Below are 12,030 nucleotides of genomic sequence, written 5' to 3' on the forward strand. Positions count from 1 at the left end.
AGAAAGAATGGTATTCAAAAATAAAATTTGATTGTAACAAAGAATCTTGTTAAAAATTTATTTATATACATCTTGTTATATTCTAAATAAATAGAAGTATATATTTATGTATGTGAGAAAATAAAGACAAAGTGTATTGCTAAGATAGAAGTTTTATGAAGTAAATAAAAAAGATTTTTCTACCTTATTATCAAAGATTCAAGAAAACAAACACTTAAAATGAACCTCTATTTCTACTCTTTATATAACAAAAGTCAATGGTCTAACCACATAGACTTTCTAGTGTGAATATACAAATAATTAGCCTAGTTAATAATGTCTAATTAATACGTGGAGACTTATTTTGTTAGGCCATATGATGGCTTCGTAGGCTAAGGTAGCTAAATGATATTACTACTAATAAATGGCGGCTACAACTTGTTAACTAACAAAGTGGTGTCAACTGCCCATTCTATTTTTTTTTTAATAAGAGTTACACACTCTATTAACATTGTCACTTAATGACATATTAAACTAACTCAATATAATGATATCCATTATCTCCTTGAATTTACAATGTTTTTCACGAATTAGACCTATGGTCAAAACATCCACAACTATGTCTTAAGTTTCATAAAAAATTAAATTGATGTCACCACTTTCAATATTCTTACAAACAAAGTGATGCTAAATTTCAACAAACTTAGTATGAGCGTGGAATGTAAGATTCTTTGAAAGAAAAATGCAACTTTGATTATCATTGAAAATAGTCAAAAAATTGTCTTGTGAAATGTCTTTAAAAAACCTTTAAAGCCAAATTGTCTCCTTTGTAGCATGAGTACCTGCCATATACTCTACTTTGGTGGTAGATAATGCAACTCTTGATTATTTCTTACTATTCCAACTAATTACACCACTAGCAAGAATGTATAATTAGTGGTTGAATGTCATATATCAATATCTTGTACATAGTCTGCATCACAATAACTAAGCACTTCTAAACTCAAAGAGCTTCTACTATATTGTAGTAAATAATTTGATGTGCCTTGAATATATTGTAAAATGAGTTTCACTACTATCTAATCTTATCGGCCAAGATTTGTCATGTATTGGCTAACAACTCCTACTAAATATGAAACATCTATCCAAAAGTCTATCATTGCATAAACTAAATTATCCACTACATTTTGGTATAGAATCTCCTTCATTGCTTCAACTTACTAAAGAATCTGTGAACTCATGTCACTTGCTAATTTACTATTAGAATCCAAAGATGTAGCCAAAGGTTTACAATCTTTCATGACAAATCTTTCAAAGACGTTTTCTACATAATTTTGCTGATTCTAGAAGATTTTATAAATGTTTTTGTTTCTCATAATTAACATACCTAAAATATAGTGGATTCCTTCCAAATCCTTCATTTCACACCACTCAACTAAGTTTTTTTTTTTTTTTTTCTAAAAAAAAATCCTTGTTATTAGACCAAGCATCAAATCATCCACTATCATGGGTATATATTCATATTCTAATAAATACCTATATAATTAGATAAAAATAGATAAAAATAAATAAAAAGATATTAATTTTATAATATTTTTTAGAAAAAATTCTTAAAAGCTTCATAGATGCTACTTTGACTTAATATATATTTGTTGTTGATTAATAGGTTAAAAATTTGATCAATAAGTTAACTACATGTTGATAGTTTACAAAATAAGCTAACTATATGGCATACATATAGAAAACTTACCTTGGAAGTTAAGATACATGTCTTGCAAAGTCAACACGTTTTGGAGGTCGTATAGGACATTGCCACATAGCTCCTAGTTAAGAGTATATATGGAGGCAAGAATGAAGCCTTCTTTATTCTTGTCAATATCCTTTTAGTCCTTAGTCTTGTTTCAAGACTTTCTAGTTTTCTTGTTTTTAGCAATAACCATTCTAATTCAATAATATATCATCTTTGAATGATTTTTTAGTTCTTTTCAGTGACACAAAAGTGTACTGAGGATTTTCTTTCTTTAAAATTTATGTCCTAAACAGTTTGACAAGAGTGCTAACTTACTATTTCTATCTTGTTATATAAGTTAGTAAATTATTCTACTTCTATTGTTGTGCTTTGAAGGTTACGGACTACCCACCTTTAAACAAAAAAATCTCATTTTTTAACATTGATCTTTCCTTCAAAGAGAGTGGATTACCTTTCTTTGTGGAAATTTTCATTTTTAATACTAGAGGTTGCTAATTATCCTCCTCTAATTTAACTTTTGAATTTGTTTGACTTGTTTATGGAAGAAAAGATTATGGATCCTACTCTGAGTGGAAGTGAGAATAGATTTACAACTATTGTAAATCTTCATGAGCTTGTCAATATTCTAAGAGTGGAAATCTTACATATTTCCAATGTGAATCATGGAATTACTATGCCTATAGAAAAAATTCATAGTGTGCAACAAGAAGTTATACAATTGAAGGAAGCAAGTAGATCAACCTCACAACGAAATCCAAGGAGTTTTATTTCTACAAGTATGATAGAGATAAGGATAAGTATGCCTAAGAAGTTTGATGGAACAAGATCAAAATTTCAAGGATTTCTACAACAAATCAAGTTCTATCTAAGGTTGCATCATTTCTAATACCTAGATGGATTTATTCAAGTTAGATTTATAAGCGCACTTCTATTATGAAGTACACTCTCTTAGTTTGCACCTTTAATAGAAAAGAATTTATAACTCCTTTATGATTTGAATTCAATCCTAGAAGTATTCACAGTCACATTCAAAGAAAGTGATCAAGAAAGAATAATAAAGATCAACCTCTTATTTTTGCAGCAAGGATCACAATCAGCCACCATATTTGTTGCTGAATTTTAAAACCTAGCTTGTGACATGGATTAAAATGACAAAGCCTTTATCAATAAATTTTGATATGCATTGAAGGATAATGTCAAAGATTTGTTACTGATAATGCCAAAGAAAAAATATTTAAAATAATTTATTACTTCAGCTATTGCATGCAACAATTGATTATTTGAAAGATATCAAGAATAAAAACTTTCAATTCTCAAGTTTTTAGCAATACATTCATCAAGGCTAGAACCAATGAAAATTGATATGGTATGTTTTAAAATCCTTACATAGCAAGAAAAAATTCAATAATGTTAAGAGGGTTATGTTCATATTGTAGAGAAGCTAAACACACTACTCAACATTATCTAAAGAAATAATACAATCACAAAACAAGAAGCATGGTTGCTAAAGAAGACGAGATGTCAAAAAATGAGTTTCTCTAACTACAATAGAGACTGTATGGTTAGAATCTAACATAACTCATAGTAAAGGTCCTATTTTTTTTTTAGATCTCTCACCTTATTTTACAATAGAAGTTTATTTAGAACTAAAAAATCACAAAGTGTTAAATTTTTTAGATTTAAGAGCCTTAATCTATTTTATAGACAAAGATTTTGTCAAAAAATAAGAAATATCATTAGTTAAAAAAAAACTAAACTTATACATATAGAAGTTATAGATGGTTATTTACTATCTTTTGGAGATATTATGCATGAGACTCTTCTTTTAAATGTAGCAATTAAGAATCATAATAACATAGTAGTATTCAATGTAATAAGATCTTTCTTCAATTCAGTTATTTTAGAATTATCTTTATTAGAAAAATATGATTTTTAAATAGATTGGATTTTTTATAACCTTAATTTTTTTGATAGTTTAATCTAAAATCTTATTAGTCAAGTAAAAATATATAAGCCTAATATATTCGAATCCATACTAGTAGATATAATCTAGTACACATTAAAAAAAGAGATGAATAAAAAATTACGTTTTGTATCAAGTATAATGTCATGATTTTTGGACTCACAAGTATACCAACTGCTTTTTAATATCTATTGAATGATTTCTTCTGTGAATTTTTTAATGATTTTATTATCTATTATTTGAATAACATCTTAATCTACTCAAAGAACACAGAAAAGTATGAAGTTTATGTTTGTTGAGTATTATAAAAATTTAAAGATGTAAGATTATATGCCAAGTTAAAAAAGTATTTATTCCATATTACTCAAGTTGACTTCTTAGAATACATCATTTCCAATGAAAGATTAATGATGGATCCAAAGAAAGTTCAGACTATCATAGATTGGAAGATTTCAAGTATGATAAAAAAATGTGCAATGCTTTTTGGACTTTGCAAATTACTATCAGATCTTCATTAAGAATTTTTTTCAAGTTGTAGTTCCACTTACATGTTTGACTTGTAAAGTCAGATTTCATGCTTTAAAAAAAGAATTTATTTTTATACCAATTTTATATTGTATTGACTTTATTAAGGCATTTTTCATAGAAACAGATGCATCAAACTTTGCCTTGGATGCAGTATTATCACATGTGGAAGTAGATAACAAATTCCATCTAGTAGAATTTCATTCTAAATTTTTTTCAGCAGGTGAGATTAGTTATGAAATCCATGCTAAAGAGCTCCTTGCAATTGTGGATTCTTTTCAAAATTGGCATCAATATTTAGAAGGTACCTCAAGTTCATTCATTGTGTATATAGATCACAAGAACCTTATGTATTTTATGTCGACATTTGTATTAAAATCTTGCCAAGCTTGTTAGAGCATGTCCTTACCAAGATTTGATTCTAAGATCACTTATCGATCCAAAAAATAACAAGATTTGTCAGACACCTTTTCTGGACATTCCTATCTTACACCAAAAGAAAGAAATGCATCTTTTAATCAACAAAGAACAATTATCTTGAAGTTGGAGCATTTTCACCTTAAAGCAATAAAATCGACATTGATTGTCGATTCAACTTTTGTTGAGCAAATTCAATCAAGTATGTCCTCTTATTTTCTTATCTATGCTATAAAGAATAATTCTTCTAACACTCATGATATTTCGAAGTTTAAGTTCAAAAAAAACTTGTTCTATTTTGAGAGACGATTATATATTTTAAAAGATGAGGCACAATTACATGTTCTTTATACTCATCATGACTTTCCAATAATTGGACATTTTGAATATAATACGACTTTGGAGCTAATATTGAAAGATTTTTGGTGGCTTTAAATGTGGAAGGTAGTCAAAGACTTTGTACAATCATATGATATTTGTTCAAGATCCAAAACTCCTCACCATTGACCTTATGGACTTCTTCAACCATTTCCTATTCCAAAGCAACCATAGTCTTCCGTTTCTATAGATTTTATCATAGATCTTTTTGTCTTAGGTTTGTATAATTCTATATTCTTGGTAGTAGATTGTTTTATCAAAATGGTACATTTTATACTATATATAAAATCTATTATAAGTAAAAAAATAACTAAGCTTTTTTTTAATAATATTTATCGCTTTCACAAATAATCTAAAGATATTGTATTGGACAAGGGAACTCAATTTATATCAAGATTTTTGAGAATCCTCTTTAAGATTTTAAAGGTGGATATAAAGTTCTCTTCAGCTTTTCATCCTCAAGCTGATGAGCAAATAGAATGTGTAAATCAAGTTTTGAAGTAGTACTTAAGGTGTACCATCAACTATCATTAAGATGATTGAACAACTCTTTTAGCATTTGTAGAGTTTGCATAGAATAATTTAGTACGTTCTTTGATTCAATAAACACTTTTTTTTGCGAATTATGGTTATCGTCTATGACTTGATATTTTTGACTTTTTAAAAATTGATAATCCTATAGCAAAAGATTTAGCAAATTGTTTGTAAAAGCTATATGCAACAATGAAGGTATAGTTTAAAATAGCTTAAGAATGACAAAAAATTAATATAGATGCTTATTGCTAGGAACAATGATAATTTAATGTAGGTAACAAGATATGATTATTTTGTTGTAATATCAAGACTATTCATCATTTCAATAAGTTGAACTATCGTAAGCTTGAACCTTTTTTTATTAATAAATAAGTCAATCTTGTTGCTTATTGATTATATCTATGAGAGTCTATGAAGATCCACCTTGTATTTCACATGTCTCTTCTTGAGCCATATAAGATAGTGAATATCTTGAAAAGAAGACAAATGCCATCTCTTCTTATAAAAATAGATAATAATCAAGAGTTTGAGGTAGAAGAAGTTTTAGATTTAACGCAACATTAAAATAGGTTGGAATATATTGTTCATTGGCATGGATATAATGTTAATGAATACACACAAAAACCAAGACAAAAACTTGTAAATACAATAAAGAGAGTTGAAGCTTTTTATTAACAACATCCAACAAAACCAAGATAAAAAATAGCAAATCTTTGCTATAAAAGAAATAAGATTAAAAAAAAAACACTCTTTCTTCTATCTTTCTTTATAGCTTTTGTGTATTTGTGATACCAGTGAGATAAAAAATCAACAACGAGCAAATTCAACTCAAGAGCTTTCATTTGTAGACTTACCAGATAAAACATTACGATTCTCACAACCTTCAAGATGATAAAATCAAGATAAAGATCCTCAAGATCAACATGTCATTCCTTGAATAGATGGTAAGATACAATATGTTTGGTATCACAACCTTGGAAGAAAGTCCTGATGATTGGTGATTTTATTAAAGATAGAAATAACTCCTAACAGTGTTCCAAATGTTTTATTTGAAGGAAGTTACAAAAGCCTCAATAATGATCAAATAATAAGGTGGTCTTCTTGCCTTGGTATGGAATACTACTGATGTTTGAGAGGACCTATCAACCATCTTTAAAAGGAATACAAATCAAAGTATGTGGCAAATAAAGTTTCCCCCATCTTGGATTTTTTTAACATATGAATACCGCTCTTTGTGAAACATGTCTCTAGAAGAGGGAGGTAATATCATGGATATACATAGGTACTCTAATAAATACCTATATGATTAGGTAGAAGTAAATATAAGTTGATAAAATTACATTAATTTCATAATGTCTTTTAGAAAAACTTCCTAAAAGCTTCACAGATATTGCTTTGACTTAATATGTATTTATTGTTAATTAGTAGGCTGGAAACTTGGTCAACAAGTTAACCACATGTTGATAGCTTGTGGAATAAGCTAACTATATGGCACACATATAAAAAACTTAACTTACAAGTTAAGATACGTGTCTTGCAAAGTCAATATATTTTGGAGGTCCTATAGGACATTGCCACATAGCTCTTAGTTAAGAGTATATATGGAGGCAAGTATAAAGCCTTCTTTACTTTTGTCAATGCCTTTCTAGTTCTTAGTCTTATTTTAAGACTTTCTAATCTTCTTGCTTTTAACAATAGCCATTCTAGTTTAATAATTTATCATCTTTAAGTGAATTTCTAGTTTCTTTCAATGACAGAAGAGTATATTGAGGATTTTCTTTCTTCAAAATTTATGTCCTTGAAATCCACATAGAGTGCAATAATGGTGATGAACCCATTAGTTGTCTATAATATATAAATGTTAAGGTCAACATGGCTTATTTTTAAACTTTGTGAGGCAAAATAATCATCTATCTTCTTGTAACATGCTTTAAAAGATTGTTTGAGTCCATAGAAAGATTTAAAAAGTTTATATACTAATTATTCTTCATTCTCTGATATATAGCCTTCTGGTTGATCTATATATATATATATATATATATATCTGTATATATCCTCTTCAAGATCTCCATTCAAGAATATTATCTTGACATCTATTTAATAAACTTCCAAATCTTCAACTGTAGCTAATGCAAGAAGTGTATAAATTGAGGTCATTTTTACCACTGGAAAAAAAGTTTCATTGTAAACAATACCTTTTTTTTATACGTAATCTTTTGCAATAAGTCTTACCTTGGAGCACTGTCGTAATACGTGAAGTCTTGCTTGAGAATGCTCTGAGCACCTGGCTGTAGAAGGAAGAATGGAAATTGTAATAACAAAATCTTAATTCTAATAGAATAATAACAATGCTCTAATTAGACTATAATAATACTAAGCAAGCTTAATCAAATTCAAAAAACCTCAAAGAAATTTAAAAAAAAAATAGGAATTTTTAAAGAAACATTAGAAAGAACACAAATGTCATTCAAATACATCTCAATTCAATCTTAATTTAATTCTAGTTAAAATCCTATTGAACTTCATTCAGACTTTAGGCCAAAACTAATTGAATCTTAAATCCTAATAAAATCCTAAATCCTAAATCAAACCTCAATAAAATCCTAAATCAAATCCTAATCCAAACCCTAAATCCTAAACCAAATCCTAAATCCTAAATCAAATCTTAACCAAATCCTAAACCCTAAACCAAACCCTAATCAAATCCTAAACCCTAAATCAAATTCTATCCAAATCCTAAATCCTAAACCAAATCCTAACCAAATTCTAAATCTTAAATCAAACCCTAATCCAAATCCTAAACTCCAAACCAAATCTTAACCAAATCCTAAACCAAATCCTAATAATTCCTATAACAGATTTAAACCTCAATAACTAATGAATAAATTGTTGATCTTAACTCAAATTTTTCACACTTCTATAAAAAAAAGTTAAAAATAAGCACAAAAAAATTGATAAGGATCGGAGTTACAAAATTGACGATATCCTCAAAAATGTGCTCAGGTATTGGCCGACCTTCTTCTCTAAACTTGATGCCAATTTTCGAGAGCCAATATCTCTCTTTTGCACTGTTTGATTGATTTCAAAATTCTCATACAAATAGAAAAATAAGTCTAATATCCTATCACGTAAGTTTCATTCCAATCCAACCAATAGATTGTAAGAAATCTCAAAAACTCCTACTAGACCTAAAATTCTACTTTCTAAGACCTTGATCTACTTAAACCTCAATATCCCTCAATTCAACCGTTAGATCAAGCTCAAATTCACGACACATATTAAACACAAAAATAACCATAAACCCACAAAATTTCACTCGTAGATCTATTACAAAACTCTTGAAATCACCCAAAACGTAAACCCTATTTTATTTCATAAAACCCAAGTCATCCGAAACAATCTTTGACTTTACAAAGCTCTTTCAAAGTCATAACAACTCCAAATCACCCAAAATTAATGCTCATAGAAAGCCTATTTAGTCTGCTATCAAACCTCTTTTTCCGATCTCCAAAAGAACCTTGGAATCATCGTCGAGACTCGGTTTTGTGCCCTAGGGTCTGATTTCAACCCTAGTTCATAACCGGCCCTCTCCGGGTATCAATATTTAGTTTTTCTAAGTAACTTTTTTTAGAATTTACTCTTAACTTCCTTCTCAAGATGCCTATATCATTTATTTTCCCAATCTACTTTGATTTGCCTTACTTATGGTGCTACAAAGTAAGTAGAAGTCACCTTTCTAAAAGGCAGCATTGGTACCTTTTAATTTTTCTACCCCGTTGACTATTAACTATATTTCTAAGATAATTTTTTCTAATATTTTGAACTAAGATCTCCTAAATTATAATAATCTCCATACTCTTTCACCTATTAATCGTATTACATCATGACAGCACTCTATTGAACCATTTATATTATATTTGATCTTAAAAATCTATTTGCAACTAATTGATTTTTTGTTTGCTAGTAATCATATCAAACTACAAGTATTATTGTTAATAAGACTCTCGTACTCTAAATCTATTGCTTCTTTTTACTTCCAAGTATTATTGTAGAATATGTAAATAAATTTTGTGATAAGGTACTGGTTGGTTATTGATAACCTTGAGAATTAGACTGATGGTTAGGCAATTTAGTTTATAAAAATAGGTTGTTAGTGGAATAAATGGTAACAAATTCAAAGGGTCATAACCTTTGGAATCTGCTGGCTGACGGATCAACTTTTTGGTAGGATAAAGAGATTGAGAAAAGAGAGATCAGGGTCAGATTATGAGTGTCGTAAGCCAAGAGCCAGTGTCAAGGACAAGAACTCGAAGAAAAAACAATTCAAACAAGTGAGCATTCACTCAAAGAGAGGTAACAAAATATATATAAACAAGTATATATATTGAAAGAGAAACTGGAATGGCTATTGCCAAAAGATAAGAAAACTAGAGACCCTTGAAACAGACTAGAAGCAAGAAAGGAGTTGACAAGAGTGAAGAAGCCTTCACTCTTGTCTCTATATATACTATCTAACTAAGAGCTACGTGGCGATATTCTATAGGACCTCCAATATGTGTTGACTTTGTAGGGCACATGCCTTGACTTACAAGGCAAGTTTTTCTACGTGTGGGCCACATAGTTAGCTTGATCTTTAAGCTAACAACATGTGTGGCACATGGCCAACTTGTTGACCACGTTTCTAATCCAAAAAGTCAATTAAAGACACCTATGAAGTCAAAACAGCATCTAGGAAGTTTCTAAGAAGCTTCCATATTAAATATTATAGAATTAACTTACTTTTACCTACTTTTATTTACTTCTACCTATTTCTATATGTAATTATTAGCTTACATGATTATGGCCATGACAGCCAGACTGTGAGAGTCATAAGCCGGTGCAAGCTTGGTGCTACCTCTTTTTGTTTCTTTGTTATAAACTAATAATGGATAGTTTTTGAATACTGAGAAGTTAGTTTGGAGTGTCAAACTGTGAGAGTCATAAGCCAAGATATTGGATTCTGTGTGATGAATTGAAAAATTGAATACAATAGGTAAATTGAAGATCAGTAATTGAATATATATAAACCATAAAGAGAGTAAGTAGGAAATGAACGGATAAGAATATGGAAGTATTATTGAATTGATATTCGTAGAATGGATTATGGGTTGAATTAAGATAGAAGTAGTAAGCTTTGGTATTTTATACTTTGATAATTGATTTCAGATAGTCAGAGTACAGTTAATTGTGACACTAATAGATCCAATTCATATAACCAATCTTTTCATGTATTCGAACCCACCTCTATTAGTTCAATTGCTTTGGTATATTGAAGCTTGAACACAATGAGAACAACAATCATCATTTTTCATAGCTTCAATGATAGTAGCTAGTTCTTCAATGCTTGTGTAAAAAGCACGTGCCATATATACTAAAGATATAAATGACTTAGAAAGAATCCAAGCGAATGCTGATTCATCAATTACTTGTTATTGTACCAAAAGTTAAGCTCTTGCACACTTCATTATAGATGAAGGTAGAGGTGGAGGTAGAATTGGAGATGGATTTAAAGCCGTACATTATTATTTAAGTACTCAAGCTTGTGTTCAAATATTTCAAACAAAAGATGAAGATTCAATAGGTGGTTGTTGGTGACCTTTACCGGTGTCCAAATCTTCCATTATATCCTCAATGTTATTTTTTAAATCTAATGAAGATTCCATAGATTCAATTTTAATCCTTGTTTCTTGAAGTTTATTAATAGAAATCTTCAAAGTTTCTTCCATTTACTTACAGTCTTTACACTCAACAAAATTAACATCTCGACTTTTAATTATGGAGCCATTTTTAATATTATACAAATGATAGCACTCAGTACCTTCAATATAGTCCAAAAATATATTTTTTTTTTGCTTTTGGAATCAAATTTTGTATGTTTTTCATTTGAAATATATCCATAGGTATTACATATAAAGACGTGAAGGTATTATATTAAAGATTTTATACCTAATCAAACTTCTTTGGATATTTTTCCTTCCACAATTATAGTAGTAGCTCAATTAAGGACATATATTATAATATTAATGGCTTTTATTCACCATGCATTCAAAAGTTGTTTATATTGTAACAAGCACCTCACACTCTCAAATAATGTCCAATTCTTGTATTCTGCAATTCTATTTTGTTAAGGCATATAAGGCATTGAAAATTATCTTTTAATGCCATATTGCTTACAAAACTATTTAAAGGCCTTAAATGTGTACTCCCTTCCATTGTTATTACATAATTTTTGAATCTTCAAGCTCGTTTATTTCTCAACTAGAGCCTTAAAAATCCTAAAGTTATCCAAGACTTTAGACTTTTATTTTATAAAATATACAAAATTTTTTCTTAAAAAATCATCAATAAAAGTAATAAAGTATTTTTTCTTCTATTAGATGTTGTCTTCATAGGACCATTTACATCAAAATATATCAATTCTAATAATTTTATTATACAAATACCA

This window comes from Physcomitrium patens, chromosome 5 (genome assembly GCF_059467195.1).
Source record: "Physcomitrium patens ecotype Gransden chromosome 5, ASM5946719v1, whole genome shotgun sequence".
In the NCBI taxonomy this organism is placed as follows: Eukaryota; Viridiplantae; Streptophyta; class Bryopsida; order Funariales; family Funariaceae; genus Physcomitrium; species Physcomitrium patens.